The 22,407-nt window shown below is 43.5% G+C and overlaps 1 pseudogene; it reads left to right on the forward strand.

Moving 5' to 3' along the window:
* The first annotated feature begins 5,575 nt into the window (after positions 1-5,575).
* LOC126085695 (prostaglandin reductase 3-like) lies at positions 5,576-11,118 on the forward strand (annotated as a pseudogene).
* Positions 11,119-22,407: the final 11,289 nt, after the last annotated feature.

The raw sequence follows: 22,407 nt of genomic DNA on the forward strand, positions 1-22,407 counted from the left end.
CCTAGGTCTAAACTTCCACCATGATGCTCACAGACAGTAAATGAATAAGATAATCATTTTTCCCCTGCTAGGTCAGCATATACAATTACCATATTACATTTATTGGAACACTTATTCTACTTTTTTTTTGATGGTGATAATAACTTGTTTGCTATGCCTCCATTTGGACAATAGCATGTTAAAAGGAGCTTTTATTTTTTCCTCTAAAGGAATAGTTCGGGGCCCATTCTGGATTCCAGGTCCTCCCAGATACCACTTAACTGAAGCTCTGCAAAAAGATAATCATTTTACACCAAGACTTTACATATGTCAATCCTATACAAGGAAATCCTACAGCTTCACTGGGAAAAACATACCAAGAGTCCTGAATCAACAGGCACAAAGAATAATAAGCAGCACCTTCCTATAGATTCTGACATTTCTTTTTTAGAAAGCCTAAACTTGCACACACAGAAAGAAAGGGGGAGAGAAACAGAAGGGATTGGCCAGAACAGCTGTTACTTTTTAGGCCAAAGTGAATTCGAAAGAATCCTTTCAGGGGAAATAGCACTGCCATGGAAAGTCCATTACGTCCTCCAACTAACCCACACCGGCATTTAAGACCATGCCGTATTGAAAGGAGCTGGGACCACTGTACTCACTCTTCTGAGGGCATGAAAACTTATCTGCTCAAGACCATCTGTGGTCACTTCGGCTCTGCAGCTATAATGTTTAGAAATTATAAAATAGAGCCCTAAAAACTACCTTTTTCTCTTCATTTCCCGCTGCAGGCAACAAGACCATATGCACTGCATTTTCCACAGTCCATGGTAAAAACTGGTGCCTTGGTAAACTGTCCTGATGTTCAGGATTGCTGCTTTCCTCCTCCTGTGGGGACCATTTCAACAAGGTTTCCACATCCTGGGGTAAGCAGCCAGCACCCCGGGGCCTCATGTCACACGTGCACACACAGCTCCATGTGCGGGCCCACCTCGGACCCCGCTGGGTATGACACTGTTAACCACTGACCACAGCTGAGTGCCCGGCACACACCACCACCCGAGATGGGGGGTTGATGATTCATCCCCGCCAGCAGTGTGATGGTGAAGAACTTTCCCAACATGCGCTGCCTGATATAATTGAGCTCGCTGAGGTGCACCCTGCAACAGTGAGCACCTAGTGAGGCCAGAGCCAGGGAAGCCAGAGCCCAGCCTGCCATACAATATAGTTTGAAAATAACCTCCCGCAGAGCCTCCTCTCTCTCCAGGAGAAGATCTGTGGGGGCAGGCTGACCCCAGCTCCTAAGGTCTCCCCAGGAAGGCACTTGGCACCAATGACAGCAGGCAGTTTACCTTCTGCCACCACCTCCACCTTCTGAACATATGAGTGGAACCCAGGAGTCTTATCCTTTCTGATCCAGCTCCCCTGCTATTTCTGAGAAATAATCTCACACTTAGTGTTAGAGGTTATGTGTGTTACTCCTCGGTAAAAAAAAATACCACTTTTCCTAAGGCGGGGAGGGGGAATAACAATCTCCGAGATTAGCACTTGAAGGATAATGTCTTGGCCTACATAGTGTGGCCATGTTCCCTTAGGGACCCTCGCTGATCACTGCTGTCAACAAAGGCAGGTTGGGAAGTGCTGCTCCTTCAGCTGAGGACCAAGCATGGGCCAGGTCCTTTCCAGTATTATCTGGGCACAGTGGAGACAAGGCTAGGGCAACACCAGAGGCAAAGAGTTCACAGAGAACATCCAGTTCTAAACAATCAGAGCTGGCTGCCTATGGGAGATTTCAGAACACAGAGGCCTCACCTGGACTCCCTTCTTCCTAGCTCCCCGGTTGCCTCCAGGTGTCTGTCCGAAACCTTCCATCCAGAAGCTCCTCTTACACACCTGGCCCCCTACAGTGCCCCTCTCCTACTTACCTAGGTCCATGTTTCTTCTCTGAGGATACACCTCTTTCAGGTCATTAACACCAAGACAGACCTCACCTCCAGACAAGATTCCAGCCTCTCCCTACAGGGATCTGCACCAGAATAATCCAGCCTCAATAAAAACCCAACACCATAGCATTCAGACCAGAGACAGAGGAAGGGGACAGGGAGGGAAAAGGCAAGCTTATGTAAAAAAGCCTCGGAAGGTGAGGCTTCACCCAAAGAAGCATAAGATCTCCAAAGGCAGAATCTTAGCTGTTATTGGGAAGAATTTGGGAATAGGAAGGACAGTTATAAGTGGATCACACCTTACGAAGAAAATACCAGAATATGAGCTCTGACAAAGGCTTTTTTAAAAATTTCCAAATGTATATATTTTTAAATAACTTTAAAAGATCCCAAGCCCCCCACAAAAAGTCGTATTTGGTAAATTTAATTTCCTTTTTATTGGAGATGTCGACATGACATAAAATCTGAACTATCAAGAGAAGTCCAGGCCCCATGGTCGCTCCATGACCCATCCCTACACCTAAAGCCAGTCCTGGGGAGGGCCCGGGAGCACTCATACTAATCTCAGAAGGCCCTGCACCAGGACAGAAGAGGCCCCGCAGCAACCTTCCGGACTGAGGAAGAGTGGGGAAAGCGGAGTAGGGTAGAGAAGCAGGCGAAAAGCCTCTAGCCTCTTATTTCTCCCCTCTTATTACTGTTCTCTTGAAGCCAGGCAGGCCTCCAAAATCTCACTGGTGGAAACAAGGAAAGGTTTTCACACTATGGATTATCGTGTGGTGGTTTACTCAAGGATATGCTTTTATCAAAAGAAGGTTGAAGATGAAGCTGATGCAAATAGAAACAGATTAAAAGGAAGACACTCACTGGGAGCTAGGGTATATATTAAGGCCCCTGCCCTCTGTTTTAGAAACCTGGTGCCCAATGTTTAAGAGCTACAGCTGCTAACAAAAAGGTCATCAGTTTGAACCCACCAACCACTCCTTAGCAACCCTATGGGGCACTTCTACTCTGGCCTGTAGGGTCTCTATGAGCTGGAATCCACTTGACAGCAACAGGTATGGTTTGGCCCTTTTTCCCTTTGAACTAGGGGTATGGGATCCTAGTGTAATAACCAGGGCTTCAAACCCCTTCATTCTGGTTCAAACCCCTGCTGAGAACTTGCATTTTCATCCCAGATACACTGAATCAGAATCTACAGTTTAACAAGATCCCCAGGTGATTCTTATGTATAATAAATTTTGAGACCCACTGCTCTAGTAATGGTTCTCGGAACTGGTCCCTAACCAGCATCGTTAGCATCACCTGGGAACTTGTTAGAAATGCAAATTCTGAACAGGGGTTCAAACCAGAATGAGCTGTTTCAAAGCCCTGGTAATGACTCAATAATCTATTTTTCAAATCTTTCAAATATGTATAGATCACCATCCAAGTTCTTCAATCAGACATCTTCATGTCACATCTTTCTAAAAGAGGATAAGTGAATCCTTAATATATAGCAGTATGTTTATGAATATATACATACATTGACTTATATATAAATACACACCTACCGAAGCCTAGGTGAATGGGTCTGATACATATTCATGGTATTTGAGCTTACTGGATGCAAACCACACTCAGCAATCATTTCAGCCTCTTTTTCTCTTCCTATGATGTTCCCTACAGTGGCTGTTAGAAATTTCTCCTGCACTTCTCAAGTCTTCAATTCCTCCCCAGGGTTCCTTCCCTCTTAGTAAATGACTGTTTCTCCCATTCTATCAGAAATGTTAAGGACAAGCCATGTGTGCTCTTCAAACTCCCTCAGAAGCACTTAATCTCTCTCCATGCCTTCACCTATTCACTCCTCCACTGTTGAGGACGAGTTCCTCTCACCTGGGCCACGGCACTCCCCTCTACCTATGCCCCTTGATCCCATCCACGCCTGTCCCAGAACCAACTCATTGCTCCACTAGGAGGCACCGTTCACACTGCCTCCTCCAGGAACAAGCCACTTGATAGGTTCCCTCACCTCTATGGTCAGCCTCTACCCTACTGCTTGCTTGCCCTCTATCCTCTCACTTTACCTCATACCAATAATAATTAATTTTTTTAAAACTTATTTCCTCTCCCTATGCCCCCTCCTGTCATCAACACACTTCCTGAAAGGATGACCTAGGCCTAGAGCCTTCCATTCCCCTCCACCTACTCACTTCTCCATGCCCACCTGGGACCACCTGAGTTCCTGTGCAGATTAAGCTAAAAAACACAGGCAAGACCATTACAGCATGGTCTCCAGCATGTGCATGTTCACGATCACATCACCAATGTTCTTGTTAGTGTGATGTTGCCCAGCCTTGCACTGACCACACTTTGTGGTTGCAGCATTTCCACCAGCAGTGGTGCTCCCAGGCACAGGGCCACCTCCACTTGCACAAACGTTTGGGACTGAGCATCTTAGAACTCAATGTGCTTGTCAAATGGCCATTCCTGTATGAGTTCACTGATGGATGGGACAGTTGCTAGACCAAAGAAACAGAAGCAGACAGCAGGATTTCTTAGTCTCTCCTGATGCATCACCACAGTGCACATTCCTTCTTTATGGGACGGTACCGTCATTTCACTGAGGCACCAAGAGCTCCTTATTCACATACGTTGACTTGTCACTTCCTTCTTTCTTTCGACTCTGCCTTATAGGACCATTTCTTACCCTTTTTCCTAAGGCCAACTCTCTCCATCTTCCCAGGAAAAGATCACTGGTTTACTTCTGTGTTCCAGGTGGCTGGGAATTCATACAATAGCTAAAGTCTCAGGCCATCCTGGGGAAAAAAGCAGAGGAATAAACTGGGATCTGCTTCTAACATTGAGTGGCCTGGGGTCAGTAGAGGGGCTACAAGTCCAGAATTTTATATCCATGGCCAGCTTCCCCAGATGGAAAACTCTTTATCCACACCACCACCTGGGGTTGGAGTAACCAGTAAGCAAGGTACGCAAGGGCTTGTGTTTACTTATGAATCTCTAGTGAACAATTTCACATGGGTTTCACATAAAAAACAGGTGAAATTGTGCACTACAGATTAGTAAGCAAGCACAGTTAAGGTCATGTGTACCTTGCTTATTGGGTAATTTGTCCCTGCCTCCACCCAATGAAATGTAGCCCATCCTTAGAAATTCTATCACAAATCTTACATCCTTTGTGAAGGCTCCAAGCAGAAATAACTTTTTGAACTCTTTCATGCCCCTTAGTTCCTGTCCTAAGGCACTGACCTTCTGACTGGTATTAGAGTTAATACCAGTTAATATTTGTCTACTCCCCCTGAGGCAAGGGCTGGGACTTCCCATTTCAAACCTCTGTGGCCACCTGGCACAATGCCCTGTGCAAACAAGGTACTCAATAAATAAGAGTTAAATTAAGAAATTAACAGAATCCAAAACTAATCTGTATTTAATCTGATCTTAAGCTTTTCATAATGTTTGTTTCTAGAAGAAACTGAACAAAGCCTTGAGTTTGTCACACAATAGAGGCCAGCCTTCCTCCACAGGCTGCCTCCCCCAGCCATTCATCTGCCAACCTTAGCAAAGATTCTGTTGAAAGTGCCCGTGATATTGTAGTCACTGGTGAAACAGATGGGCCACAGTCCCCAACCGTGTCTCCGCTCCTTACATAGTGTGAGACCATGAAGCTAAACAAAACTCAGGTGAGTCCAGAGGGAGAGTCTCTGCGATGCCTTTTGTCTTAGAAAACTGGCTATCACAAGGCATTTAGGAGGCAGTTCTAGAAAAAAAAAATTCTTATAAGTATTTGTCCTCTAAGACAAAGACAGCAGCCAGTCCTCCCAGGGCAAGACAACAAAGGTGCTTAGAATCGCTTACACAGCTAGAGACGGCTTGCAAACTAACACCACTTATCGAGAAAAGTTGTAAAATCTTTATAAAAACCAAAAACAAAGCAAAGAATTCCTTTATGGATGGCAATTGTTAGCCTGTCTCTGGAGTGGGTAGCACTTTCAGCTGTAGCTGTTTTGTGGATGCCCTTCATTGTAGCAATTTTGGGGCACCTTCATATCCTCCCTCAAACCCCTTTATCCGCTCACTTCAAAGTGTTCTTTTTCCTATTCAGATTGACACCTTCCGCTACTCAGATATCTTATGTAATGGTCAGGTATTGTACATCCTTGCTAACATTCTAGTCTTCAGAAACTTCTACTACTATATACGCAGGGGGGGAAAATGTTCTAAGGACCCATCACTCTGTAGGAGCTCTTCAAAATCAATAGTACCATAGTGGTCCATCTGGCCTCAGGATCAAGATTTCTGAGCCTGTGATCTTGTGCTAGTGGGAGGAGGTCTAGCTGGAGCAAACACAACCCTGTCAATGGTTCCAAGGACCCCTAATCAGAAAAACCTCTGTCTTTATTCTTATCTTTCTGGACCTTTCTGCAGCATTTGAAACTGCTGAGCACTCCTTTGTTTTTAAAACTCTTCCCCCAACCCTGGTATTTGTTTTGGAGTCAGGCAGAGAAGACAGCAGACCTGGCAAGGAGCCTTAACTCTTCCATGTCTCCAGTGTGGTCTTGGACTGGCTGCTCACCTCTCAGGGCCCTGAGTTCCTCATATGTGAGGATGCATGGATGGTATCTTAAGACACTATCCAAGGTTTTTCTCTTCTTCTGCTTCCTTGTGCCCTTTCCCTTATCATTTAGACCAAAAGTAATTTTCCATATGTACTGTTCTTAGGGTGAAGGCAAATACATTGAAATCAAAAAACTCATTGCTCATCTCTGAATTTCAAATTAGATTTTTTAGTAACCTAGAGTAGAGACAATATCTTGAAAGCAAAGCTTTTTTGCTGCAGCAGCCAAAAGGATTGAAAGAGAAAATGTTGAACTCCTAAGGGACTAGGATCCTAAAGGACTCAACATAGAGTTTATATCATTAACTAGAGAATAGGAAAAATGGTAGGATGACATAAAACATTTTTCTCTACATTAAAAAAAAAGCATATATATATATATATATATACACTCAATGATTTGGGGAAGAAGGGCCAGCAGGGATATAGTCTGGGTCTCTAAGAAGTGCCCTGTACAATGGCCTTCTCCATCGGTCGAAAAGCTTGGATAGAAGAGAAACCCTCATAAGGTAAGAGGGTCACCAGTGCCAAAGAAACTATTGCTTGGCTGCTTGGCTTCCCAAGGGGTTACCATTAACCAGTTGCCATTGAGTTGACCGCAGGAGTAGCTCAGGAGAATTCAAGTCTTACAGAGAACCCCACATCCAGCATGGCCCCAGAGGGGCGGCCTACAATGGCTGAGGAGTTGTCTGGTCAGATGAAGCCGAGAACAATCTCACCGAATTAAAAGCAAAATGTTCCTGTGACTCCCCCAGGACAGGAAAGTGGCAGAGCAGGAGCCCACAGTCCCAAAGGAGCCAGAGTTTGGGACAAGAAAGATGAGGAAACATGATAGGAAACCACAAAGGCCCATGAGAACTAGAAAAGATAAACTTCTTCTCAGCAGAATACAGCAAAGGCAGAGACTAGCGTGCAGGCTGAGAACCTCTTCCCCAGCTAGAAACTTAGCTCACTCCCAGGGACAAGGGGTGGAGGAGGGGAGAGGGGGGACGCTTGAATCAATTGAGTTTAAATCTGTACTCACTATATTGAAATCTAGAAGTGACTGTATTACTTTGAGTTGATAAAATTGCATTTTCTGCTCTCTGTAGAAATTGGGGTACCATGACTAAGAAAAAATTTACATATATACAAACCTGACTATACTAACTATAAAATTTGAACATGCCAAAGGTGAAATGAGTGTGTTAATATCTATCTCGCAGAATAATAGCACATTTTAAATGAGTGAAATCATGAAAAACACCTAGCTCAAATGTCTGGCTCATAAACCAAAACCAAGCCGGTTGCCGTCGAGTCAATTCTGACTCATAGCAACCCTACAGGAAAGAGTAGAACTGCCCCACAGGGTTTCCAACGAGTGGCTCGTGGATTCCAACTGCTGACTTTTGGGTTAGCAGCCAAGCACTTAACCATTGTGCCACCAAGGCTCTGGCTCACAAGATGCACGTGAAGATCACAGTTCCTTTCCCTTCCTTATTGTTCTCTCTTTCAATTCCCTGGTTGTTAAAGAAATAAAAGGTTTGTAGTCATCCCCCTCAAAAAACCAAACCAGTTGCTGTCAAGTTGATTCCGACTCTTGGCAACCCCCTATGTGGCAGAGTTGATTTGTGCTCCATGGAGTTTTCAATAGCTGATTTTTCAGAAGCAAATCGTCACAGCTTTCTTCCAAAACACCTCTATGTGGATTCAAACAACCAACCTTTTGGTTTGTAGCCAAGCGCTTAACCATTTGTGCTACCCAGGGACTCTTAGTCATCCCCGAAATGCAAACCCATTGCTTTTGAGTTGATTCCAACTCATGGACAGAGTAGAATTGCCCCATGGGGTTTCCAAGGAGGGCCTGGTGGATTTGAAATGCCGACCTTTTGGTCTTAACTGCTATGTCACCAGGGTTTCCAGCCCAAGCTGGTGGGTGAGCAGTTTTATGGACAAACAAAAGCATGGCAGTTCCTGTAGAAGTAGGATGGGCTCCACCACAGAAAAGATGGGACCCCGGACAGAAGGCAAGGAGGTAGTTGTATTTTCTGAAGAGCAGCTGCCAAGTGACAGACTTCTCTGTCTGTGAGCCAATACTCTCAGTAAATTACTAAATATCCTATCCAGCACTGTATTTGGAAGAGACTTTGGAGGGAAGGAACAGAGAATAGTTTGTCTTTCCATGCTTATTCTAGACCAGCAGTCAGCACACTACAACCCACGGGCCAAATACAGCCCACTGTTTTTATAAATAAAACTGTATTGGAACACAACCATGCTCACTTGTTTATGTGCTTTCTGTGGCTGCTTTTGCACTAAAACCACAGAATTGAGTAGTTGTGACAGAAACTGTGTGACCTGCAAAGCCAAAAATATTTACTATCTGTCCCTTTACAGAAAATGTTTACTGACCTCTGTGCTAGACCATAATAACTTAACCTTCAATGGTGCCTAGGAAGTACTTTACATTTGTTTCAGACAGACCACCCCTATACATTAGGGTAGCTTTTATCATAGTACTATTATGTTGTTGTTGTTTTTCTTACTTTACAGAATGAGGCAGTGGAGACTCAGAGGCATTACATGACCTGACACTGAGCACCAGAGTGGTACTGTACCCTGCCCTGTTTCCACCACAGCGTCCTGCCATTCTCCTCACAGTAAAGATATAACTGGGATTCTTCATGTGACCAGACAAAAGCCGTAAAGGCACACAGAGTTATCTAAAGGAGCACTTAAAGCAAAGCAGTACTTTCAACAACCACTCTTTGGAAGAGGCCAATAGCACCACTCATCAGAAATGTTCCTCTTGGCTTATGCTTAGAAGTGTTCACTTACCCCAAAGCCTCATCAAGGCCCATGTCTATAGAAATGAGGTTAGCGGCAAGTATTAAGGTCATGTGGCATGTACCCTAAACCACAAACTCAGAGGCATTTTATAAAAATAGCCTGTCCAGGAATAATTGTCAAGAGGTTATACAAATATACAATGAGCATGTGTTATTAATGAGAAAACTAGCGGGGTGGTTTAAAGGAGTATATAAGACACGGACCTACACACAGTGGTAAAAAGGTTGCTGGCATGAACGTTTACAGCAGATTTATTCATAATCACCAAAAACTGGAAGCAACCAAGATGTTCTTCAATAAGGGAAGGGGTGAACAAATGGTAGTACCTTCATACAATGGAATATTATTTAGCAATAAAAATAAATGAACTACCAAGCCATGAAACATGGAAAAACCTCCAATGCATACTGCTAAGTAAAAAAAAGGCAGTTTGAAAGGGAAGCATACTGTATGCTTTCAATTAGATGACATTCTAGAAAAGGTTGAAATTGTAGGAGACAGAGGCTGAGTGACCCAGGCAGCGGAACGAGGGCCACGCACACGCTGCGGACCATTGTGGACATGCCATATGGCTGCCACTTCCTGGACTTTCAGGGTTCAGCGATCCCTTGTGCCTTGCAGAAGCTGGTGATGACCCAGCTGAGCCCCAACTTCCCCGAGGTGGTCACCCTACCTGGAACTGCCCAGGGCCACTCCCTGGGTACAGAGACCTCCTCCTCTAGAACCGATTTGTTGGTGTTAATGAATGTCATCAAGTATTCACCGTTTAATATAACCCTTCCCTTAAGATCCCCTTTGATACAGGTTTTGAAGGCATTGTTGAAGTGAAAGCCTTTAGTGCCAGGTACAGTTGGCCAAGCTGTGGCTCACATGGCACCTGGCTTTTTTGCCGAGTATACAGATGTGCCTGCCAACATTGCAACTCCAGTGCCCTCTGTGAAACCTGAGTACCGTGCCCTGCTGGCAAGTGGCACTACCGCGTATAACAGCTTGAAGGAGCCTGAAGAGTTGTTGGCAGGGAAAAATTTTTGGCGGCAGCTGCAGCTGGGAGAACAAGCCAGTTTGCTGTGCAGCTTTCAAAGAGGGAGAATTGCCACGTAATTGGGACCTGCTCTTCTGACGAAGGAGCCGTGGTGGCATAGTGGTTAAGAGCTTGGCTGCTAACCAAAAGGTCAGCAGTTCGAATCCACCAGCCGCTCCTTGGAACCCTATGGGGCAGTTCTACTCTGTCTTATAGGGTCGCTGATAAAAAGCATGCTTTCCTGAAGTGTGTTGGCTGTGATCATGCCATCAACTATAAAACAGAGAATGTGGGTGCTGTCCTTAAGTGAGAGTGCCATGAAGGTGTGGATGTGGTCTACAAGTCTGTAGGGAGGACCCTGTCTGACTTAGTGGTGGATGCATTAGCCACCAAAGGCACTTGGTCATAATTGGGTTTATCTCTAGCTACTAAACTCCTCCTGGCCTTTTGACTGTTAAAGCAGGAACATTGCCAGCCAAACTGCTAAAAAAAAAAAAAAAAAAAATCCACCAGCATCTGGGGTTTCTTCCTCAACCACTACCTCTCTAAATATCAGACAGCCATCAACCACTTATTCAAGATGTGCAAAAGCAGAGAACTGGTGTGTGAGGTGGACCTTGGAGAGCTGTTCCCAAAAGGCAAGTTTACTGGCTTGGAGTCCATATTCTGTGCTGTAGATTATATGTACATGGAAAATTATCACTAAATTACCTCATTCTGTTAACAGTAAGCTGTAAAAACAATAATAAATATATCAAAAGAGAATGAAAATGGGTGCTTTATGCCTTGGAATTGCTAAAATCAATGTATTTTTAATTGGTAATGGGTATTCTTAAAACAAAAGTAATGAATCAGTTTCCCTTTTTTTGTACCTCCCTCAGGAAAAAAAAGTCCTAATAAAACTTCCTTGGATGGCTTAAGAAGTAAAAAAGAAAACAAACAAAAACAAAAATGAGAGACAGTAAAAAGATCATTGACTGCCAGGGATTCAGTGTGGGGGGAGGGGGTGTTGAATAGGTGAAGCACAAAGGATTTTTAGGGCAGCAAAACTGAATGATACTGTATACATCTGTGTGACACTGTATGGTGAACTGTGGTACAGGGAATTACTCAATATGGACTTTCTAGCCATAGTCTTTTGACTCCCACACCATAACTGGATGAGGCTGTGCAAATAAGGAGCTTGTGGCCCACCACAAGCTCCCCTTCTTTGCACAGGGAATTAGAAAACCTGCTAATAATGCAAATAAGGTATATGGAACCCTAATGAGGAGATTGGTCAGTTTTGCCATCCCACTAGGTTTAAAGGGAGCCAATCCCAGAAGCAGACAGAAGGGACCTCACCACCTCCAAGAAGAAGATCCAAGAGCAGAGCATGTCCTTTGGACCCAGGGTCTCTGCACTGAGAACCTCCTAGAATCCAGGAGACAGAGAGAGACCTGTAACACCAGAGGCACCAAGAGGTGACAGCAGAGAAATGGAGGCAGCAGACCCAGGAGACTGGCATGAGATGGGGCTGTGGGTTTCCCAGCTCATGGAGCAAGGCGACTACAGTGGGTGTACCAACCCACAAGCAAGAGAGCTGAGTGCTTTCAGCCAGGAGGCTTGCTGGCGGAGTGGGGTATCTCCAGGCACCTATCTGTGGAGATAAAGAGCTTTGTAACACTTTCCTGAACATGGCAGAGGCCAGGCCAAGAGTGAGGGCCAAGAGCTGAGGGGCCAATGACCCATAGAGAAGCCTGCCTGTGGACATAGCCAAGAAGCTGTCCTCATCGAAGAACTGTATCTTGAATCCTTCCTTATCCTGAATTGTAACCTGTCACTTCCCTAATAAACCCATAGTTGTGAGTATAGTCTGTGAGTTCTGTGTGGCCACTGCAACAAATTACCAAACCTAGCAGAGTAGAGAGTGCCATGAGAGAGATAGCTGGTGTGAGAATTGGTAAAAATGTTGGAGGATGAAGGTATGTTTGACCTTCACCTCATGGAGTCAGCTTTGGGCTGATATTGATCTTGATTCTCTCTCTTCCCTCTTGTGAAGTTAGAGGAGGTCTGACAACATCACCGCATCATTTTTACATGTATACATGACATTACACATTTATCAAAATCCATAGGCCTTTACGGCACAAAGAGTAAACCTTAATGTAGGGAAATTAAAAAATAATTTAGGAGTTCAGAACCCAGGAAGAAATGCATACTGGGACAAGAAAACATAACTGTATTATAAATGTGTGAAACAATCTCACTAAAGGGGACATGGAGGGGGAAGGTGCTGAGCTAAGTAACTCTGGAAATGAGTGGAGTCTGTAAGACTAAAGGCAAAAGAATTAGATATGAGTATTGCACTCTAGCTGATAAAGTTGTTTCCCACAGGGCTATGGGTTAACAATTCCGATATTGCTATACATGTATAATAGAACTGAACAATTAACTAAATGTATAGCAAATGGTGGGAGCCAGGTTTCTCACTCTTGGAGTGGGAATTTACAGATAAGAAAGGGGAAGAGGCTAGAATGATCCATGTGGTGATGGGTTAGATGTGGAGACATCAACATGAACTTATGTTTTTAGCTTACTATAGATACAGGTGGTTACATGAAAAAATATTTATAGATTCGTGTATATACATGGGTTGGTATCACACATATATTTTTATGCTCTGTCAGCTGAGAGGACCTAAAAGAAACAATACCCCAGTAACAATCACCCACCCCAGCACCTAAAACTTGGTTTCCAATACTATTCTCCAATAAAAGGGACTGAGGCTCCTTGGAGAAATGGCTTGTTTTAGGAATGGGGCAGGAAAAGTGTAAGATGAGCTTGGAGACCTTTGTAGAGCCAAAAAGAAAGTGCTCAAAACAAACAAATAAACAAAAACACATTGACATATTGATGGGGGTATGTCAAAGGAGCACAGGAACCAACTGAAAGAGGTCCCCTCCCAATGGCCAAAGCTGGAAGAACTTGAGCAGCAAAATAAATAAAGTAGTATTGGATTATATCCCAAAGTATAAAATCAATATCCATGACTTAATACTGATACCAGTAAATGACTGAATAAATTAATAAATGGGGTAGAAGAGACAAGTATCTCTTGAAGAAGAATTCCAAATGATTTATGTAGATACTCTATCTCAACGAGGGGGAGCATAACTCCCTATCCTTAGGTGTGGGCTGCACATGGTGACTTCCTTCCAAAGCGTACCGAATTGAAAGAGTAAGTTCACAGTGGAGAAACCTGATAGACACCATCTCAGCCAGGTGACCAAGGCCATTATTAGCAGCATAAATCATGTTGATAGTGTATATCCTTGATACGATGAAAATGGCACTTTAATTCTGTGGTCTTTCTCCCAAAAACCCATGACCCCTGTGTAATCATGTGGGAAACATCAGAGAAATTCCAATAGAGGGGCATCCTAAAAAATACTTGACCCGGAACTCCTCAAAACTCTCAAGGTCTTCAAAAATAAGGAAAGACTGTGACACTGTCACAACCAAGGAGAGCCTAAGGAGGCATGAGAACTAAATGTAATGCTGTAAGCTAGATAGGATCCTGGAACAGAAGGACATTATGTACAAGCTAAGGAAATCCCAATAAAGTATGGACCTCAGTTAATAACAATGTATCAGTGTTGGTTGATTAATTATAATGAATGTACCATACTAATAATAGGGGAAACTGGGTGGGGTATAAGGGAAGCCTCCACCCTATCTTCTCAGTTTTTCTGAAAACTGTTCTTAAAAATAAAGTCTGTTTTAAAAAAAAAAAATAACGGTTGCAAAAACAAAGCTGCTAAATTAGATATGAAATGATCCTATGGGGCAATAGAGTCGTAACCTTTGTAGTTACTTTTTCAGCCAAACAGAAATCATCTGTCTCTGTACTAGATAAAAATCATTTGTAGGTTATCAATTATCTTCATTAACATCTAAATTTAGAGTCTGAGCCATAATCAACATGCATCGTCAAAGTCAGATTCCCTTGGAAGTTCAGGCGGCTGTTAGATGACTTTGTTGGTCAACGTTACAGGATTTCCATGGACATAGAGTCATTCTTTACCTTATTTCCATGTTTTGGGTAGTTTTTTCTTAACATACATAACCCATAGCCCTAATACTGTTGTGTGTTTTTTTTCCCCCACAGAAATTATTAGCACTAGCTAGATCCATGGTTCTTAAGTGATAGGCCATGTATCGTACTATGGTATCTCACAAACCCATCGCTCACATGCTGCCAAATTTGGATCAAAATATAAACTTAGCTTTGGTACAACTAGAATATTTACTGTTTCACAGATGTTCAAAAGATGAAATACAGACATGAGAAAGATGTGAAAAGCAATGTAGAGCTATGTACAACTTACTGTGAGCAAAGAGATGAAGTGTACACTTTTATCAGGCCAGTACCAAAGGCCAATTGTATGCTAATTTAAACATGTGATGAGAGGCCAGGACAATAAAAAGGTCTTCTCACAGGCCCATAAAACAAAGCAAGACTAAAAAGACACACCAGCCCAGGGGCAAGGACCAGAAGGCAGGAGATGACAGGAAAGCTGGTAAGGGGGAACCCAGGGTCGAGAGGGGAGAGTGTTGATATGTCACGGGGTAGTCAACCAATGTGAAAGAACAATATGTGTACTGTTTGATGAGAAGCTAGTTTGTTCTGTAAACCTTCATCTAAATCACAATAAAAAAAATCTGAAAAAAGGCCTTTTCGAACAACTACTTAGGCCTGAAAAACCACCAGTGGATGAGGCAACAATTGTGGATGCTTTCACAGACACCATGACAAGGTGCTAAACTCTAATACCCGTTCCTGTTGAGTGGATTCCAACTCATAGCGGCCCTATAGAACAGAGTAGAGCTGCCCCACAGAGTTTCCAATGAGCGATAGGTGGATTCGAACCTCCAGCCTTTTAGTTAGCAGCCATAGCTCTTAACCACTGCACCACCAGGGTTTCCAAACTCTAACAGTGATTGCTTACTTGTTTGCTATTGTTTCAAGTATTTCAGTCCCTTGAAGAATGCCCCCAAAAATTCTAGCATCCAAAAATGGGCTATAAACCTAAGAGTTGGGGATCCCTGAGCCAGACTGTCAAAATGCCAGGACTAAGAGGAAGCAAAAGAGATGGAAACAGTGAAAGGCTGACAGACTTTCTGACTCTACCTGCAAAGCCTCTGGTTTCACAATTAGGCACAAATACTTCCAGGTCCAGGCAGGCCCACAAGGACCTTTCAAGAGAATATGCTGGAAAATTGGTTTCTAACCAACTGATCCCAGGAGAGAAAAATGAACGGGTGGAGGGAAAGTAATTTTTCATCTAGCGGAGCCTTAGACCACTGTCGACACTAATTATATTACACTTGCTGGTTATTAGGGTAATTTAGCAGGATAAGGTACATGGGATCATTTAAAATCTAAACTCATCCAATCACTTACAAAAACATTCAAGTCACTCATGTGTGGAGCAATAAAGTGTGAAAGTGACACCGTATCCAAACTGTAGCCATGTGTGACTCAGCTTTTTTATTTTGAAGAAAGAAAATGGTTAAGTCTTAAGGATTGTATTTCTCTCTGTCACTCCGACTCTGAGGACTAATGAGTTCCTGCTGGTGACACAGTGGCTTGGGGAGGCAAGCAGAGAGGTGGTTTGGTATACTTCCAAAGCTGTGTGTGAGCCTTCACCACAAGAATCACGGTTCTGTGGGAGAGACACTTGGAACCTTGCTGAAACGGGGGCTGGGAGTGCCACGTGGTAACATACAGACTTTCCCCTGAGATCTCTAAGCACTTCTCAAACATGAATTAATTTGAGCAGCTTTACTACAGAGCAGAAGGCACAGTTATTCATGCATATATTCAACAACATAGGGCCTACTTGTATGTTCCAGTTACTGTGCCAGGAGCTGAGGACTCTTTCTTGGGTTTCCCTAGAAAGCAGAGCCCAAGACAAAGCCTTCATTTCCCTTCTCTGCCACCCATTCTAGGTTTCACTCCCTCTTGGCCAGGACTTCAGGCAGTCGAGGCTGCTTCCTAATGAGGTGACCCAGGACTTCAACCTTGAGAAGGCTGAGTCCTCATCAACCACAGCTGCTGCAGTTGCCCATTTAGTGCTATCACTGAGCATGGAAGCACTGTTAGATGCCCCCGTGAACTTCCTGGGTTTCTGTCATATTCCTCCTTGCCTCCACCGTGTAGGAGCAACCCTAGCTCCTCATGGCAGTTAGGGTTAATTTCACCCACCAATGTACTAATTCTTTTCTTTGACAGTTAATCCACTGACATGAGGAGGCTAACATGACCTGGAAGTAGTCACAGCTTCAAGTTCAGTGACTACCTGGTTTCTCCTATGGGAACCAGAAACTTTAATACTGCCAAGCCTAAAGTTGCAAGCTCGAGAAGCAGTGACTGGGAGCCAGTCCAAATCTACTTCTATCCCTTGGTTCCTGTACCAGTGAATTCTAGTTATTGAGGACATAGCATGATTAAATGCACATACTGCCCACTGGAGCACAACACCCCAACCCGACAGGTTATTGCCCCCCAAGTTAGCACCTAGCTGAGCCTTCCATTGTTTTCCCACTGTCCCATTAGATTAGCTACTTCTGGGTGATCAGGTGTATGGCAAGACCAGGAAATCTTGTGGTCATGTGCCCATTGCCAGTGTTGTGCAGGATACCATGCTGATAGATCAGGTATTCCGTAAACCCTGGGATGGCTGCTCTAACGGAGACGCTGTGGGCAGAGTAGGTATCATTTCTGGGAGAGACAAATTGAAATTGAAATCAATCTTCCACCAAGTGGCTGGTCTGGTCTCCTCAAGGAATGGTGTCATATTAACAGCCCAGCATTTTCTGTCTACACCTGTAAGATGAGCCATCCTGTCCACACCATTGGTGAGAGCTTCCTCTGCAGTGGAAGTTCTCTCATGGACATTAACATGAGACAAAGGTACACATACCTTGTGCCCACAAACCATAGATCCATCGTCATGCCTCCTCCCCTGAGTTCCTTGTCATGGGCCTTCCAGGCTGGTTCCTTCTAGGTCCTGACCAAGTAGCCAAGCCGCCCAACACTGCTGTGGAGTCCATATCTGTCTGTATCACAGGCCACTTCTCCCTCGTCATCAAGTGAACAACCAAGTGTGTTGCTTGCCTTTCTGCCCACTGGAACTATCATTTCTTACCACTTTCTATTGGGTCACCCTGAGAGGCACTATCATGTGGCAGAAGTCCATTTTCAGCCAGCACCAAGACCCTATGATCTTTCTCTTCCACTGTGCTGGTAATAGGTGGTGGGTTAACTTTCCTGCTGTGGTAGGTTCAGGGCAGACATGTGGTAGGAGTAAAGCTCTTTGGCACTTAAGTCTATGCTTTTCCTTGGTGACCCACCCTATCCAACCAGAGACGATCACTGGGCTGAGGAAGCCACAGTTACTCCTATAAGTTCCTTGCCCAATGGGTGGTCACTACTATTCTAATAACTGGCCAGAACATGACACCCTCTACAGAGCTTATCAGAAGAACATCTGTGTGCCAGGCCCCACTCTGCCCAGGCTCTGGGGGCACAGTTTAGGCTGCAGCTGATACTGCCACCTTGAAAGCCAGTGCTATGGAAGAATGAAAAACCACAATTTGGTTTAGGCCAACCCTGGCTCACAAAATGTGCTCTAGCCAGCTGAGAGCCTGGCATTCTTAGGAGGAAAGAAGATTTAAGAAATAAGAGATTTGCCTTGTGTTGATTTTTCCAGGGATTTAGAAGTTGCTGGATGCTTCAATGTATTGAGTGACTAATTTCCCTTTTTTTTTCCTAAAATCTCACATCGTAAGCATTTATTTCCTGAAAGCTTGCCAAAAGAGTAATTTTTTTCCCAAGTTGGAATATTATTTTTAAATGTTTTAAAATGAAGTCCTGATAGCAAATTTTATCAATGGAGGCACTCAAATCTACATTCAGCAACTTAAAGAAGTACTGACTTCTTTTGGTTTAGAGACTTAGGAGTTAAGAGAGAGAGAGAACTTCCAAATGTTTCTGCAGTGCTTATTTTTCTCTGAGATTCAAGCTTGCTTATTGGATGGGAATGGTCATTCCAGGACAGTTGGCAATCCCAGGTAAAAATATGCCCATGATTTGTTTTTAGTTGTGTTATTATACCTTTAAAGCAAGGTTGCAGGAAGGAAGAGAACTAGACACCACCCATACCTCCCCTTTAGGGAGGCCTCCAGACGGACCCTGGAGCAAAGCCACGCGGGAACAAACCCACACCAGGCCTCCCCCTGCTGCCCTGAGCCAGAGCAGCACCCTCGATCTTCACTTGAACCTACTGTGGCTATGTCTACATGTGCACGTACAGATTTTCTAGATGGGTACGTAAGAACTGTCTCTGTCAAATCCATAATATAGTTTGGAAGATGGTGAACAGCATGAGAATCACTATCTGCTTTTGCCATTTAGTTTAAGTGTAGGACTTTCATTCCAGAGGCATTCCTAGGTGATGCAAACAGTTAATGCAGTTGGCTGCTGACCAAAAGGCTAGAGGCTTGAGTCCACCCCGAAGTGCCTCTGAAGAAAGGCACGGTGATCTCCTTCCAAAAAATCAAACATTGAAAACCCTATGGAGCAGGGTTCTACTCTGACACACATGGGGTTGCCATGAGTTGGAACTGACTCAACGGCAGTTAGTACCGGTTTCATTCCAGAAAACCCCTGATTGTAAGTAAGCTATTGTGTCTCAAGAAGTAGACGTGCAATAAACCCAGAATTTAAAAACATTTTCCAAAAGTAGCAATAAATGTTACTTTAAAAGAAACTACTTCAATGCCTTGCATACTACGAAATTCCTTTGATTAATAAGTCACATTGTTTATGGACGGTTGGGGACCAACCTTTCACTGTACAAATTGCCAATCGAGCATTGAGGAAAGGCACCAAAGGGTGAGGACGAGCTCTTTATCAGACTAATGGAGAGAGACACACAATATCATGACCCAGATATTTAAAAGGGCAGTGCTTTTAGCAGACACCATGCATGGCTGGGCTGAGGAGACTGCTGCCGGGGAACCTTAATAACAAAGACAATGATAGATGAGAGGTGAGGGGGCAACTCTGCCCACAGTCACACACAATAGTGAGATCAGGAGAGTCTAAAAGGAGCCTGGCTTCAGTAAAAAGATGAGATGTAAAACGATTCCATTCGCCTGGATTCTCCCCTAGTCCCACTCCCTGAAAATTCGAATCCAGCTAGACAACATAGTTGATTGCAAAACATTGACCCGTTCCATATGTTTCATCATGCTTATAGGTTACAAGGAGAATGCACTAAGGTAACACTAGTTACTATAACAAATAAAAACCCAAACCAAACAAATCACCGTCAAGTAGATTTGGTTCCATCTCATGGTGACCCCATGTGTGACCCGCTGAGTGTCAGAGTAGAGCTGTGCTCCATAGGATTTTCACTGATTTTCAGAAGTAGAACACCAGGCCTTCTTCCAAGGCACCTCTGGGTGCCCAGCACATTAACCATTTACACCACTATAACAAATGAAAAAAAAAAAAAAAACCCATTGCCATCGAGTCAATTCTGACTCAGTGACCCTATAGGACTGAGTAGAACTGCCCCATATGGTTTGCAAGGAGGGCCTGGTGGATTTGAACTGCCGACCTTTTGGCTAGCAGCTGCAGCTCTTAACCACTATGCCACTGGGGTTTCCAAAATAGACCCCTCAAAAAAGTGTATAATGACTCAAAGACAGTAAGAGTTTATTTTTTGCTCATATTGGCCAATGGCTTATGAATGTAAGGAAGATATTCCCAGTTGTTCGGCTGCTCTCTTCCACATGGTGATTCAGGAATCCAGGCTCCATCCATTTTGTGACTGTGCCATTTCCTAGAGCCTTGTCATCTTCTACACAGAGACACTAGACGGGGAACAAATATGAAGAGGGCACATGGGCCTTTTAAAAATCCTGGCTCAAAAGTGACACCCAAAACTTCTGTTCATAAACCATTGGCCAGAAATTACATACAGGGCTATACGTCCCAGCAAGGAGGGAGGCAAGAATTGTAGTCTAACTGGAAAAAGAAGAAATAGGTTTTGTTTTGTTTTGTTTGGTAAACAGCTAGCCATCCACTTGGAGGCAGATAAAAGCTTAACACATCTTTGCATATTATACAGTCCTTCCCTATAGTGCCTCCTGATGTCCATTGCAGGATTAGTGGTGAGTAAACATTAATGACATGAACAAGTGCAAGAATGACTACTAAGATAATAGTAACAATAACGTTTTTGTTGTTGTTAGGTGCCATCGAGTCAGTTCCAATGCACAGCGACCCTGTGCACAACAGAACAAAACACTGCCCGGTCCTGTGCCATCCTTACAATCGCTGTTATACTCAAGCCCACTGTCGCGGCCACTGACTCAATCCACCTCGTTGAGGGTCTTCCTCTTTTCCACTGACCCTGTACTTTGCCAAGCATGATGTCCTTCTCCAGGGACTGATCCCTACTGATAACATGTCCAAAGTATGTAAATGCAGTCTCACCATCCTTGCTTCTAAGGAACATTCTGGTTGTACTTCTTCCAAAACAGATTTGTTCATTCTTTTGGCAGTCCACGATATAGTCAATATTCTTCGTCAATACAATTCAAAGGTGTTGTAACAATAATAACAATAATAAACATTTATTGAGAACTCATGTATACCTTTTTGTGTTATTTATATATATATATATATATATATATATATATAAAATATCATTCAATCCTCACAAGTTTTGCCCAGTTTTATGAATCAGGAAAAAAGGGCACAGAGAGATTATTTACTGAAAGTCACATAGCTGGTAAATGGCAGAGCTGGGATGCTGAGTTCAGAGCCTTCATTCTTACCTACCATGTTTTGCTGCCTCCCTGATTGCAACTTTTAATCACAATTTTTATTCATGCATACAAGAAACCAGCTGTCCTGGGTTGGATAATGTTCCCCAAATTCACGTCCACACAGAACTTCAAAATGTGACCTTATCTGAGTCTTTACAGATGTTAATTAACCAAATGTGAAACTAATAAGGCCATATCGTTACAGAACTCTCTTTTGTCAGGAAAACGAAACCGTAATTTAGCTTGGAAATTTCCAGTGTCTCATCAACTGGAAAACTGTTCAACATGCAAATAACAGAAAAAGGAAGAAGCCATATCTCCATAAGAAAGGCAATGCCCATACTAAGGAAGCTAGGTGAAAGTCTAGCTCCAATTTTTGAGAAAAATGAAAAGGAATGTTGGGAATTGTTATGGATTGAATTATGTCCCCCAAAATATGTGTTGTGAATTCTAACCTCTATTCCTATACTTGGAGCCCTGGTGGTACAGTGGTTAAGAGCTCGGCTGCCAATCAAAAGGTCGGCACTTCGAATTTACCAGCTGCTCCTTGGAAACCCTCTTGGGCCGTTCTACTCTGTCCTGCAGGGTCACTAGGAATTGGAATCTACTCAACCTGGCAACAAGTTTGGTTTGGTTTTTGGATTCCTGTGGTTATAATCCCATTTGGGAATTGGCTGTATTTGTTATGAGGCAGGATTAGTGTATGGTATCTTTGGAGTCAATCTCTTTTGAAACATAAAAGAGATTAAAAAGCAAGCTAGTGAGCAGAAAAAAAATAAAATTTTTTTAGAGATGGGGTTAAATAGATGCCAAGACACATGGAGCTCTCCAAGGAACCAGGAAGCTGAAGCTGAAGACACAAAGACCTTCCTCCAGAGCCAAGAGAGAGAGAAAACCTTCCTCTAGAGCCAGCACCCTGAATTTGGACTTCTAGCCTCCTAAGTTGGGAGAAAATTTTCTGTTTGTTAAAGCCATCCACTTGTGGTATGTCTGTTATAGCAGCAGTAGATAACTAAGACACAGATATAATTCCTCAAAAAGTCTGTTCCCACACAGCATGCTCAAACAGGAATAAACAACTTTAAGAATTCTAAGAAAGGAGTGTTGCCTCCCTGGTTTTGGCCATTCTGGGAACCAGC

Source organism: Elephas maximus, chromosome 11 (genome assembly GCF_024166365.1).
Source record: "Elephas maximus indicus isolate mEleMax1 chromosome 11, mEleMax1 primary haplotype, whole genome shotgun sequence".
Taxonomy (NCBI): Eukaryota; Metazoa; Chordata; class Mammalia; order Proboscidea; family Elephantidae; genus Elephas; species Elephas maximus.